Source organism: Lissotriton vulgaris, chromosome 1_1 (genome assembly GCF_964263255.1).
Source record: "Lissotriton vulgaris chromosome 1_1, aLisVul1.2, whole genome shotgun sequence".
Taxonomy (NCBI): Eukaryota; Metazoa; Chordata; class Amphibia; order Caudata; family Salamandridae; genus Lissotriton; species Lissotriton vulgaris.
In genome coordinates, this window is record NC_141685.1 from 2,078,516,496 (window position 1) to 2,078,527,933 (window position 11,438).

General features: G+C 48.0%; 1 long non-coding RNA gene across 1 annotated transcript in view; it reads right to left on the reverse strand.

Annotated features, from left to right (window-relative positions):
- Positions 1–6,578, reverse strand: part of LOC147751624 (uncharacterized) — a 68,770-nt gene extending 62,192 nt beyond the window's left edge. Inside the window, exon 1 of the long non-coding RNA XR_015300070.1 lies at positions 6,460–6,578. This is a non-coding gene — a long non-coding RNA (uncharacterized LOC147751624). The remainder of the gene's footprint in view (positions 1–6,459) is intronic.
- Between the last annotated feature and the right edge of the window lie 4,860 nt (positions 6,579–11,438).

Below are 11,438 nucleotides of genomic sequence, written 5' to 3' on the forward strand. Positions count from 1 at the left end.
ACACTCTTCTTTCTAGACCCTAGCCCACACCTGTAGGTTCTGCTGTTGTTGGGGCCATTGCAGCGTTGCCGTAGGATCGGCCGTGCTACTTCGAACTGCCGCCATCCTCGCTGCTCGGGGAATTTAGAACTTCACTTCCCAGGTGCACAGGGGCCGTGCACCGGAAAGACGCCATAGCCAAGCGCCCGCAGGTGCTCAAAACAGCGCAACGCCTCCCACGGCGTGGGACACTCTTCTTTCCAGACCCTAGCCCACACCTGTTGGTTCTGCTGTTGTTGGCGCCATTGCAGCGTTGCCGTAGGATTGGCTGCGCTACTTCGAACTGCTGCCATCCTCGCTGCTCGGGGAAATTGGAACTTCACTTCCCAGAGTGCACAGGGGCCGCTCACCGGAAAGACGCCATAGCCAAGCGCCCGGAGGCGCTCAAAACAACGCGGCGCCTCCTGCGGTGCGGAACACTCGCGGGCATGCCCGGGTGCTGCCTGGGCAAAGCCCGGGCCAAGGGCGGGCCCGTCCATGCCCGTCAGAGCCCTGAAGAGGCTGGGCCGGGCAATTTTATTAACATCTGCTGCCGTGAACTGTAGGATTGTACCAATCCCTTGGGACTACCACTATTTGCTTGTTGTATTGTGTAAGGAACCTGGTTGAATCCTTTTGGGGGATCTTGTAACCTGTGTCTAGCAGTCATGAGTAAAAGAAAGGTTGGGGACAGGGTGGTGGGTACACTTAATGCCTTTCTAAATAGAGCGGAATCGGTTTTAATTCATGAGATCCAGGCAACTGAACGCAGGATATCCCTGGAGCCAGTCTTATCTAGGGGTGGCTCCTTGCCTTGTGCCCAGCTACCCCGCTCTCAATCGAGTATTGAAGTGGATCTCTATGGTGAGGCTACCCAACATAGCTCGTTATGTGAGGTCTCAATGCCCCCCGTTCCTGGAACTACGCTACCCCAATGTAGTATCCAGAGTCCGGCCATGCTTAAGACTAGGGGGAGGAAAGCATTAGGGGGGGTAGGAGACGAACCGCCAATAAAGAAAAAGGAAAGGTCGTTGCCGAGCTAATCAATCTGTACCAGTGGCCACCAATGGAAATAGTGGGATATATGTTTTTGGGAATACAGGGGTTAATGCTCCCGTAGTGAGTTCTACTGTTGGCACCAATGTTCAATTTAATCAAGATAATCTGTCTAGTATATTAAAGGAACAGTTAGCTGCCCTCATTGCCCCCATCCTTAAAAGACTTGACTCAGTAGATGAGAGGCTCAATAAAATTGAACAATGTCTCTCCAGTAGTAAACAAAGGATTCCAAACCAATCTATTCCTCAGGCTACTGGGGGGGGCGCCAAGTAAACCCCCAGGGATATTAACCATTGTGCAAGCTGGTGATATTTCAAACGCCCAAGTACGCCCTGAGCGGGTCCCCCAGGTGTCAAGTGCTTTGTATTTAGCTCAGCCGAATCCAAATACTGACTCCATGGCTCCACCAGTGCAGCGGAACGAGGCAGTAGGTAACGAGAGGAGGGATGATGATGGGCTGGAAGGGGGTCTCCCTATGCTTCCCAGTCTCCATCTCCCCCCGAAGGCACTCCTTATACTATTATACTATTATCTTAGCTAACGTTCCCCTTCTCCCCTTGGGTACTCGCGAACACTGGTCAACCCTTAAAAATAAAGCTCTTTACTTTTTGAGGAAAAGTCTGGGATTAGTAACGCATTATTTGATAAATTTAAAATGCTGCGGTGCATTAATTGGGTTGTCCATTCTCACAAATCCTTGGTGGGTGACTGTGTGGTATTGAGTTTCAGGTCTCCTTCCCTTGTACGACATATCCTTGAGACGGTTGCCCTCTACCCCCCCACCACCCCCGCAGCTGATGACATCAGAATCCTACCTCTAGGGGCTTTTTAATAACCTTCGTAGGATCCCAAGATATAAGGAAGCCTGGGTTCCCCATAGGGATTACAACTTGGTTGACTATCCGACCCAGATCAGCAATCGTTTTGAGTTACTATCCAGATTAGAAGACATTGATTGACTGGGTGGACGCGTCACCACACTGCGGGTTGAAGGTCTTGGAGTCAAGATGATGGATGGAAGGAATACAGTTGGCACCCACAAGGAGTTGTGTGGGGGGAATGATTCCTCTCGGGCAAACCCTGCAGGCAGAGCAGGTAATTTTTGTCAGGTCCTCACTCAGCTGGAGCCCTTTATTGGCCCTGAACAGGGACCATCAGTGAGCCCCAGTTCACCGAGACCTTTCGCAACTCTGTCCTCGTGGAACATTGCAGGGTTGGAATCCAAATTACTCTCACTAGATTGGTCGAGCTTCATTAAGACCACGGATGTATGGGCCTTCCAAGAGACTTGGTCGGTGGAAGGAGCCTATCATTTGGGTTATTTAAATTTTTTTAAACCGGCAGTCAAGGGACCGAGGGGCAGACCAGTTGATGGCCTGTCCCTTTGGGTACGGCAATGTGAAGGGATTAAGGTGGATGAGGTTTCGATTAATAGCCCCGATATAATGGTCATTCGGGTTCAATCATTAAAGGGCCTCAACGTGACCATATACAATGTTTATTCGAGGGGCTTTCCGGGTGGTAGGAGTTCTCAAGTCGTTTCTATCCTGGAAAGTCATCTGAACATTGAGGTTAACCTTAGAAACTGGATTATTGCCGGTGATTTTAACACATGTTTTGAGCCCCTAGACCTGGATGATGGCAATCTCACCGAAGATGTGGACCTACATCCTGTAAGGAAATGGTCCGAGGCTGCACTCCAATTGAAGGGTTTGTGCTTGGCCAAGGATCTGAGGGCGGTCAACGGCAGGACTCAGTCAGATAGGCAGGGAGCGAAGATGTTTGATAACGGTAGATCTGGCTCCCATATTGATTATATCTTAGTTAATGTGGAGATGCGGCCTAATATTTTAGACATGGTGGTTGAGAATAGGCCAGAAAGTGACCACAACACCCTGATCCTGACATTCTATGATAGTAGTTTTAGTAGTTCCACTATGGGGGAATGTGTAATGGACCAGGAGTTGGCAACTATTTCTAATGACCAACGAAGGGTACCGTGGCCTAGGGTAGTTACTAATGAGAGGACCCGTGCTGATATTAGGGTCACGGCCTCAAGCTCTCTGTCAAAACTCAACGGTTGCGAGTCACAAGAGGTGCTCAATGTTAACTTATTGAGCATCCACAGTGATCTCTTTGTGGGTCTTAAAAAGTACTTTATCAAAAATAATCCCTGTAAAAAGGATAAATTGCCGAGATCTAGTACGTGGTATAATAATAGCTGCAGACAGGCCCAAAAAGCCTTGGTGGAAGCTATTAAATCTAGATCGCAGGACCACATTAAGCAATGCAGGGTCACCTATAAAGCAGTACAGACACTAGACAAAAAATCATGGGATGATGACCACTGGAAGGAGCTGTTACAGGCCTGCAATGGTCGTAATATGACCCATGTTTGGCATTTATTAAAGTGGGGGAACTGCCTGCAATTACTGACTCCGAGTAATCATGTTGAGCCACAGCACTGGGTAACCTATTTTGGAAATCAATTTAAGATTCCTGATAGCAATACTGAGGTTGTCCCGTCCCTTAGTCATGTTGAACCATTGGTGTTTTCACATAAAGAGGTGGAGTCTGTGCTTAAAGTGATTCCGAGTGGCAGAGCTCCGGGGCTTGACTGCATTCCGGCAGATTTATTCAAGCACGACCAGGACTTATGGATTCCATATATAACTGTACTAGCAAATGCACTAGCTAGTGGTGCACCAGTTCCCGAATCCTGGTCCGGAGCAGAGATTTTACCGATTTACAAGAAAGGTGATCGCTCTGCTCCGGCTAATTATAGACTAATCATTCTAATCGATGCTGTGCAGAAAATAATAGCAAGATTAGTATTAGGTAGAATGCAGGTCTGGATGACCGAAGCGGACATCCTAACCCCCCTACAGGCAGGCTTCCATTCACATATAGGGGCCTTGGATCAGGCCTTTAGATTTGTGTTCCTGTACTGGAAGGAGGTGTTTTTAGGTGGGGGCAAGCTTTTTGCGGCCTTTGTGGATCTTAGATCTGCTTTCGATCTAGTGCCAAGGTCAAAGTTGTGGAAAGTACTCTTGGAGCAGGGGATGCCTAAGGAACTGGTTGCTATCCTGGTTAAACTCCACGAACATACTTACGGACAGGTTCGCTGGGGTAAACCGGGGGAGGTCACAGATAGGCTCGAAGTGTGTAAAGGCGTCAGACAAGGATGTGTGCCTGCTCCCACCCTGTTCTCTTTATTTATTAACAGGGTGGTCCAGTACTTTGTAAATTTTCCGACAGACGCGCCGATACTAGCCAGCATGAAAGTCCCCCTCCTCATGTTCGAGGACGACACGTTACTTATCTCCAAAACGAGACAGGACTTACAACTGGCACTGTCTCGTTTTGAGGTGTTTCGCCGTGAACATGAGTTGGAGGTCAATTTAGGGTCTGTGAACCGGCCTACCCAGTGAAATTTGCAGAATTTGTCCTTGTGCAATTTTACGACATCAAGAAATAATTCAGCAGTGCCCACGCATTGTATGCTTTCTGTTCAGAGCAGCAATGTGCAGTCAGCTTTCCTATTTTTTACTTCCAGCTAAAACAAAGGTTTGATTTAAAGAGCCATCAGCCCTCCTTTTGTTTAAGTATCATCCTCTCTGGGTGCCAATTGGACATTAACACCTGGACACTAATGCAGTGGAAGGAAACAAATGCACACAACTTATCACTTAACAAACACTTTAAAGAAATATTAATTTAGAGGCAGGTTTTTGATTTTGTTCAAATCCCTTATTTAAGAGATGCAAATGCACTGTAGTAATGCCAGTTGTATCCGTGTGTATGAGTTCTTTCACAAATAATGTAAATGGCACATACTAAATTATGTTTATTTAATTCTTTTATATTCCTACTTATCTCACAGAATGGTGTCAGAGTGCTGTAGATCCCACACAAAGAGACAGTAAATCATACAATTGTGTAAACCAACATGCATGACATATTACAAAAGACAATGAGGGTTATAAGGTGTAGGGGTTGCACATCGTCCATACTTGTAAGCGTTACATGTTAAGAGTGCATGGTCGACAGACATACAATGCGGGATTGTCTGTACTAACAAGACTGTGTGCCTGTTTCAGAGTTTGCCGGACGGGTTACTCCAACACAATTGTAACAGATGTCCCGTCCGCTGTATTAACCCCTCTCATCCTGGTAACGAACCCCAGCTGTCACGCCCCGCGGTGGGCCTGTGCTGATGACGGCTGGGGTTCGTCACGGCCCCGCCCTGTTCTTTTGTTTACCGCACAGCGGTAAAATCGCGGCCGCAGCGAAATGGTTAACAAGTGCATTATATACAATGCCACTTATAATACCTACTCACCTACCTACATAAAACACACACTTGTAATGCATGTTACACAATGTGCTTTGCTGGAGGCACATTAACCCTGTATGCTACTTTATGAATGAAACCTGTGACTGAACAAAACACACATCTCTCCAGGAACTGCATTCAACATCAGATTTACCATACCATTATTATAATCCTCTGAAAACTGCTGGGCATATAAAGATCTCCGCAGCAGCAAGGCTTTAAATGGGCAGGTGCAATCTGGTACTCAGCCTCTGCACTTCTTTCATTTTGAATATATAGTGATGGCATTTCTTAGCACTGCTGCAATGCTTATAATGGAAAGTAACAGCACTTCTCAGCCGAAAACAGGTCCTCTGGGACAAGGAGTACCTGCGCTTCTATATTTCCATCTCAAGCACTGTGCAACAGGTGACTTAACTATGTAGGATATTTTAAATAAAGCCTTTTTGTGAACAATTAAGTCAGCTAGAACAGAATTTGTTTCATATTTATACTTGTTGCCAATGCCTTTGTTACAGATTTAAAAAAAAAACAATTATAAGATCACTGTCATTCTCCGGTTTTTCTGAGTCTGCCCCTCGTGATTCCACCCTCTTTCCTCTGCCGCACCTTGACCCCGAACTTATGGGTTCCTGGAGTAAATGTTTTCCAATTCCATCACTACATGCTCTAAAATGCGTGTTTAGCCGCGGCTGCATACAATCTACCTGCATTGATACTGTCTTTGCAGTCAAGCAGCCGCTGCCTTTTCCTAGCACAAACACGAGTAATTAAACGAGCCCCTTATAGATGAAAAAGAGTATATGACGCCTAACTACCAGCGGAGAACTTTACCTCGCATCGCTAATGTCCTGCATTCTGCGCGTGCGCCTTGAGACCCTCTGGGTGAGTAGTGCGCTATACAAATGCTAAACTGAAACTTGAAACTTGAAAGAAAGCACACGCGCACACACTGTCTAGTCCCCCTGCAATTCATCTTGCGGCTGTGATAGTGCCTCCGAAGAACACACACCTCGGGCTCCTAAAATGCGGTTGTTTGCATGTACCTGCATGATTTCTCCGTTTCCTTGTTATCGTCCTCTCACTGCTACCAGGGAGTCTGGGGTTCATACAGCTGGAATAAATAAATCTTTGAATTTTCTAATCTCACTAAGCAATACAAGAGTATGGCTATCACAACAGAAGAAGAAGAGGTCTGGAGAAAGCGCCGTTCGCTGCGCTGTCATCCCGGCTCTGCGCGTGTCCCCGTTGTTTGTTTTCTCAGCTGAGCGCCGGCAGGTGAAAAGCATGGCTGCTAAAGCTGGCTTCCTATTGGTCACCCACGAGAAAAAATGCTTGCCAATTAGACGTCTGTACCTAACTCCCGCGTCTCCCAGTGGGCCAATTCCTTTCCATTTCCATTACTTGGCAGCCTTGCCGTATCCTTAATAAGTGTATCAGCTCATAACATATTTCTGTACCACTGCTGCTGCAAACATGGCTTCTGGCCAATGCTGGCTACATAGAATGGAATACGAAGTGTGTGTTATACCTTGACTGTTATGAAATATGATTTCCCTCTGCTATTTCCACCCGGTGAAAGATTCTGATGAGTGCGGAAAAGAGTGGGGGATGGAAACGAAACAACGCTAGGTTCAGCCGTAGCTCGGGGTACTGCACACATGCTGGCAGCGTGGACCACCTATTTGAAATTATGCTAAAATGTTCGGTTGGTTTGGTTCCTCAAGTGACAAAAGTAGAGGTTTCTTTAAAATCAGGAAAATCGGGGCTAAGGGCCGACACCATAGTTACTTTTTTGCAGGGATGAAATTCATAATTGAGAGCTTGAGAAATCACCTTAAATAATAATGGCAGTCTTTGTCAGGATAAGCCACTAAAGTTGCTAATGTAAAATATTCATGCAGGACTTAAACAGTAATAAAGTAAGAGCACAACAAAAGAAAAATCCCAAACCTATTTAGAAAAAGAGACACGATTATAATAACTTAAACAACAAGAAAATGACAAAAATCAAATAAGTAGAGCTGGTTATTTTAATTTTTAACCCCTTCTGTGCTTGTGACGGAACCACTCCGTCACGAGCCACGGACGCGCTGTGCTGGTGACGGAGTGGTTCCCGCCCACGCTGCAGGAATTCTGCGCCTGCGCGGCCGTTCTAATGAGCGGCGGGGCAGTGACGGAACCACTCCGTCACAAGCCCAGGGCGCCCGTGGCTCGTGATGGAGTGGTTCCGTCACGAGCATGGTGACGCCCGCCCCCCCCTCCCTTCCCAGCGCCACGGTGGAATTACCGCCAGGGGGTTAAAGCTTAAATTTAAAATTGCACCAAAAGCACCAACAGTTGTTATCTAGTTGTGCTAGACATGGTTGTAGTCAAAACTTAAGACCGACCACAATGAAGCACGGGTGGACTTAGGGCTATATGGACTAGGTTCATCCTTGAAGAAAGTTTACCTTCTGTTTTAGAACATTAATGGAGAAAAGTGGAAATCGAAGAGTTGTCAGCGGGTCAAGCTGCAAGCTGAATCTATAATGGGACTAGACGATGGTGGGTTGCTGAAGAGCAAGGCCCAGGTAAAGTCGTTAATGACAGCGGACAAGCTCAGAGTGAGCGAAGTTAGATGTCTGTGCCCAGGAATGTCTCGATGTTTGAGCTTACGAACTTTACTGGAAGTCAGATCTACTTCAGGAAGTCAAATCAGCAAGCTGAGGTCGACTGCTGATTCATCTACAATTGCTACTTCTCTAATGGTGATACCGACCTCTGTCGATTTTCCAGGCAGAAAATTGAAAAAAAGTTTCTCAATCCCTGATCTTGTATTTTGGGTTAAGGTACACTTTAACACCAGCCAAGGGTCTAGGATGTGGGTGGCACAATTTGGAGGTTAGGATTTATTCCAGCAAAGACCAGCAACAGGGTCCAGGCAGGTCCAGTTGGTACTGGTCAGCAGGGCAGTTGCTGTGGATCGGCCTCTAGATGCTTCTTGTGTGACCCTCTAGCTTAAACCGGAAGTCAGCCTACAGACCTTAGGGGTCACCCTTCGGGACCTCAGTTCAAGACAAGCTCATCCAGTCTTCCTTTAGGTTCTTTAGGCAGCAGGGCAGTACTTCTGATTCATCACAGGTCCAGAAGCATTCGGAGGAGAGGTCTGTGGGGTTGACTTTTATGCCAACTGCCAGCCTGTGGGTGGAGGGTAGGCCTTGGTCGTCCCCCTAAACAAGTCATGTTAGTTCCTCTACCCCACTGGCTTTGGGGCCAGCCTGGCTAGAGAAACAAATGGGAGGCAGGCCTAGGTGTGAGTTTCATCTGCAAGATAGGCATCCTTTGAAGCTCAAGAAGGTGGCTGGACACAGCTCCAAGGCCAGCCTGTGAAGGCAAGGGAGGAGTCGCTTTCCCACTCCCAGGGACATTTGGAGTAATAGACACCTCCACAGGGGAGCCATCAGAGGGCAGGTGACAGCTGAACCCTAGCAGGAAAGCTTTTTGGTTATAGGCAGAAAAATAATAACCTCCTAAAAGTGTACTTTTCAAAAGTTGGAGTTTAAAGAGTATTAAAATATGTTTCTTGATATATGAATGTTCTAAAATCTGCTGTACCCATATGTTTTGAACTATTTATGTATGTATGTACTTTTATGATTATTAACTAATGATCGAATAAGGTTTTTGAATTGAATTGAATTGAGTATTAAAATGAATCATTGAACAATTTTTTCTAGCTACTACCAAACTGAGTTTAGTACATATTAAAAATACTTGTGTAAATCAGTGTTGGCCTGTGAGAGAGCCAGCGTTACCATAGTGACAAGCATTTGCAATGCAATAGGTCTCGCAGTTACTTGAGTTTAAGCTATTGGTATTGTAAATGACAACGCCCTTTATTTATGTTTTTAAAACAAAAATAAAAGCAGCGACGGCTCGTGGAGGGAGTTACGGTGGGGCAGGAGGGTGGGGAGGGGGAGGGGCAGGGCGGAGGTTGCTAAAAACCGGCATATGGATAATTGCAGGTAAGTAAACAATTTAATTAATAAAACGAATTTCGTAGTGCGCCTTACATCGCAAAATGCAATGCAGTGCGAGCTACGAAATTCGTTTCATTAATTAAATTGTTTACTTACCTGCAATTATCCATATGCCGGTTTTTAGCAACCTCCGCCCTGCCCCTCCCCCTCCCCACCCTCCTGCCCCACCGTAACTCCCTCCACGAGCCGTCGCTGAATAAAAGCATTGGTATTTGCAATGGTAATAGCTCAAACTCCCGTAAATGCGACCTATTGCATTGTAAATGCTTATTACAAGCCTTTTGTAGCCGAGTGTGAAATTAGGCTCTCCCAGTGACCCCATCATACCAGACTCTTCATTAAGCTGCAGGACTTTCCTCTCCCTTCCTGTTTAGAAACTATCAATCTTGCCCTGTCCCCTGTCTCCATGCCCGGTCCATTAAAGCATGCTACAGTCATTGCCCTGCTGGAAAAAGCATCTCTGGATGCTTCGAAGCCTGTAAATGTTTGCCCCATCTCCCTTTTACCTTTCTTGGCCAAGGTAACAGAGAAAGACGTTCACAGCATCCTGACCAAGTTCCTGGAAGAAAATCACATCCTGGATGCATCTCGAAACGGCTTTAGGCCTTGGGGGTGCCGCTTGTAGCTGGTGACTGCATCGTGCTGCGAGGAGTTTCCTGGAAGCTGGGAGACAGCGTTGTGTGGCGTTTCTGGACCCCCTGGACTGTAAGGGGCTCCGTGGACTGTGAGGGCGGGACTGCGAGTCCCAGCAGGAGTAGCGCTCAGGTCATCAGCGCACCTGCGACTCTTCCCGCCCTCCCCCCTCCTCCCTCCTCCTGCTGTTTAAAGCCTGCTCGCGGCCCCCGCTCTGCGGGTGCCGCTTGTAGCTGGTGACTGCATCGTGCTGCGAGGAGTTTCCTGGAAGCTGGGAGACAGCGTTGTGTGGCGTTTCTGGACCCCCTGGACTGTAAGGGGCTCCGTGGACTGTGAGGGCGGGACTGCGAGTCCCAGCAGGAGTAGCGCTCAGGTCATCAGCGCACCTGCGACTCTTCCCGCCCTCCCCCCTCCTCCCTCCTCCTGCTGTTTAAAGCCTGCTCGCGGCCCCCGCTCTGCGGGTGCCGCTTGTAGCTGGTGACTGCATCGTGCTGCGAGGAGTTTCCTGGAAGCTGGGAGACAGCGTTGTGTGGCGTTTCTGGACCCCCTGGACTGTAAGGGGCTCCGTGGACTGTGAGGGTGGGACTGCGAGTCCCAGCAGGAGTAGCGCTCAGGTCATCAGCGCACCTGCGACTCTTCCTGCCCTCCCCCCTTCCTCCCTATTTAGCCCCGCCCATTCACGCGCACGCGGGACGCGCGCGGGCCGAAGCCAGGGGCGAAGACCGGGCAAAGAGCGGGCCGTTCTAGGCCGTTAGAGGCCGGCAGAGACCAGACCGGGCCACCCCTCTGACGCTCCTTGCCCGGTAGCGCCTCCCTACACACTCCATAATGGCGACCAGAACTTCACGAAGTAAGTCCGCCCAACAAGGTCTAAGTACTCTGGAAAAATTCTTCCCAAAGGCGAGTAATCAAGCTAGCAAATGCTCGTCAATCACAGAGGCGCACCTCGAGATGGGTCCGGAAAGTGTGTTCTTGGAACAGGGGGATACTTTTTCTACAGATGCTAGCACACCGATTCCACTGGATGCCACCCATATGTCACTAATGGACAGTATTGATCAGACGATTGAGTCGGTCCTTCAGCAGTTGAGAACTCCCTTGACGCACAGGGATAGGAACTCCTCCCGGTTATCTGGGATCTCTGACCATCCTGCCAATCCGGAAATTAGGGGAATAGACTTGCAAGATGCAGGCCAGGTCGACCTGCTTCCAGACGTGGCAGGCAGTGGTGCGGAACAGCCTCCAAAAAGGAAAAGGTCCAGGAAAGCAAAGAAGACAAAGAGGGCTAAAGTCGACACAACAGAGCTAAATCAGGTTGACAGTACAGACATTTCCGCCTCCCCTGATCTTAATTTGTCAGGGTCCAGGTC